Source organism: Loxodonta africana, chromosome 7, assembly GCF_030014295.1.
Source record: "Loxodonta africana isolate mLoxAfr1 chromosome 7, mLoxAfr1.hap2, whole genome shotgun sequence".
NCBI classification, from domain to species: Eukaryota; Metazoa; Chordata; class Mammalia; order Proboscidea; family Elephantidae; genus Loxodonta; species Loxodonta africana.
The window spans coordinates 108,746,364-108,749,502 of NC_087348.1; positions in this window are offsets into that span (position 1 = coordinate 108,746,364).

The following is a 3,139-nucleotide window of genomic DNA, read 5'->3' on the forward strand; positions in this document are numbered from 1 at the left end:
TCCATTTATCATGTGGTTGCTTATTGTTCTAATTGTGAGGATTTTTGTTTTCTTTATGTTGAGGTGTGATCCATACTGAAGGCTGCAGTCTTTGATCTTCATCAGTAAGTGCTTCAAGTCCTATTAAAGCAAGCAGAAAGAGAATGATCTCCTACCACCAAGAAAGAAGAGCCAGGAGTGGAACACATTCTTTGAATCAGGGGACCTCCTTGCACCAGGGGAAGATTGATGCCAAGACACGTGGAGATCTCCAAGTAATGTCAGACCCACACATGCTGAAAAGAGACAAGAACCTTTCCCCTAAACTGTGATCCAACAGAGAGAGAAAGCCTTCCCCTGGAGCTGGCACCCTGAATTCACACTTCTAGCCTTCCAAACTGTGAGAGAATAAATTTCTGTTTGTTAAAGCTGTCCACTTGTGGTATAACTGTAATAGTAGCACTAGATAACTAAGACATTTATCAAAATACCACCTCTTTACTAGTAAGAGACTCCTCCCAGGTGATGCTGATGCTGCTTGTCTTAGGCCACATTATGGGTAACAAGGTTCTAGGCCAGTGGTTTGCAGTCCTAGCTATACATTCACCTGGGATGCTGTTCAAAATACCAGTAGCCAGGGATCAGAGCAATGAAAGCTGAATCTCTGGAATTGGGTCTCAAGCGTTGGCATTTTTAAAGTTTACAGGTGATTCTAACATGGATCACTGTGTTCTAAACCTAAAAGCCAATTTGTAGGGGGCAGCAGACATCTGAAAGTTACGATCTACAAGAAAAACCTCATTCGTTCATTGGGAAATCTTGGATGGATGCAAAAGTGGGGACAGAGGTAGAAACCATACCAAAAGATGATGAAAATACGCTACACTAGAGAAGACTTGTAGACATTTGTACACAGACAGATCCATATATTTAGATCAGTTTTCTCAGGCAATTATTAAGAATAAAGTCACCCTTTTTAGGAAAGCATTTAGGTTTCACAGCCAGTCTGGGATGGGCCTGCAAACACCATGCACAGAGACACTCTGATTGATAAAGTGGCTCTTGTGCATATGGCAGAAAGTAATTTTTCTGGAAACCTTATACTGACTGGGAATCAAGGTCTCTGAGTAAAGAAGGGGGAAAAATCACTCTTTAGGAGAAAAAAATGTTTCCACATTTTTCTGCTTGGGTTCAGTGAACTCAAAGCTATAATCTAGCCTTTACAATATAACAACCAAAAAAACCTATTGCTGTCGAGTCAATTCTGACTCATAGTGACCCTATAGATCTGTCCCATAGGGCTTCCAAGGAGTGGCTGATGGATTTGAACTGCCAACATTTTGGTTAGCAGCTGACCTCTTAAACACTGTGCCACCAGGGTTCCACCTATAGTGGTGAGTCATAATCTTGCCAACATATGAAAATAAGAAGATGATGCTTTGTCTATGAAACAAGTAGAGAAACCCAGCTTTGTACATAAGCCTTGACTTCCAATTAACTCTTCAGAATGCTCACCCCAAAATCCATTCCTTTAAAAATGGTATGTATATACTAATTGAGATATAGCTACTAATGCCCAAAGAGGAAGAAGAAGGATCTTGATTGAGTCCATTGTTCCTGGTTCCAGTGACTGGGCCTGAAGGTTAGGAAAGCAACTACCTCCTTTCCTTTTTGTTCTTGTTGGTTTGTTTTATACAGCTTTGTTTTGGTATAATTGACATAAAATATACTGCATATTTAAACTGTACAATTTGAGAAGTTCTGACATATGCACACACCTGTGAAAACCACCACCGCCAAAAGTTTCCTCCTGACCATCCCTGCTACCCTTCTCCAAGCAATTGCTGATCTGCTTTCTGTGCCAACAGATTAGTCTGCATTTCCCAGAACTATATAAATGGAACCCTTTTTTTAAGGGGGGCTGGCTTCTTTCATTCAGCATAATTATTTTGAGATTCAGCCAAGTTTTTATGCGCTTCAATAGTTCACTCCTTTCTATTGTAGAATAAAATTCCATTTTATGAATATATCACAGTTTGTTTCACCATTTGGCATATGTAAAACCAGACTGTTTCCAGTTTTTTACTTTAACAAATAAAACTGCTCTGAACACTTGTGTCCAAGTCTTTATATGAACATCTATTTCTATTTTTATTGGATAAATAACTAGGGATGAAATGTCTAGACCAAATGCTCCTACTTCGGAAAGCATCCAATCTAGAGCAAATCCCACTTCCTTAGGCCTTCTCTCAAATCACCCAGTCAAAGTTCAAATCATTCTAATACCTTATTACTGAAACACCCCGTAGTTCCCCACGATATGTGTTCTCCCTCACTGGAAAGAGTAATAAATCCAACTTGATTAAGTACAGCTGTATTCCTACTGGTCTTTGGCTGATATTCCTTTCCAGGATTTTTTTCTATTTCATCTAAGTTGTCAAATTTATTAGCATAGAATTGTTCATCACATTTTCTTACTATCCTTTTTATACCTGTAGAATCTGTACTGATGTCACCTGTCTCATTACCGATATCGGAAATTTATGTCTTTTTTGCTGATTGGTCTGGCTAGAGGTTTATCAAGCTTATTGATTTTCTCAAAGAACCAGGTTTTGATTTTATTAATTTTCCATTTGTTTTGTTTGTTTTCTGCAACATTGATCTTCATTGGTTAACGTTTCTGTTCTGCTTATTTTGCGTTTATTTCATACTCTTTTTCTGGTATCTAGGGTAGAATCTGAAATCACTGACTTGAGACTTTTCTTCTTTTCTAACATAGGCCTGTTGTTGTTATTAGGTGCTGTCGAGTCAGTTCCAACTCATAGCGACCCTATGCATAACAGAACTAAAAACTGACTGACCTGTGCTGTGCCATCCTCACAATTGTTGCCATGCTTGAGCCCACTGTTGCAGCCACTGTGTCAATCCATCTCGTTGAGGGTCTTCCTCTTTTTTGCTGACCCTCTACTTTACCAAGCATGACGTCCTCCTCCAGGGGTTGATCCCTCCTGATAACATGTCCAAAGTATGTGACATGTCCTGCAGTATGGACAGCTCATAGGCCTCCGCAGGGATGGCCTCATAATCTGCCTCCCCTGGCAAAAAGCCTGGAGTTCAGTGCCTGCCCCTTCGCCTTTGGGGATGCATTCTTTTTGGATCA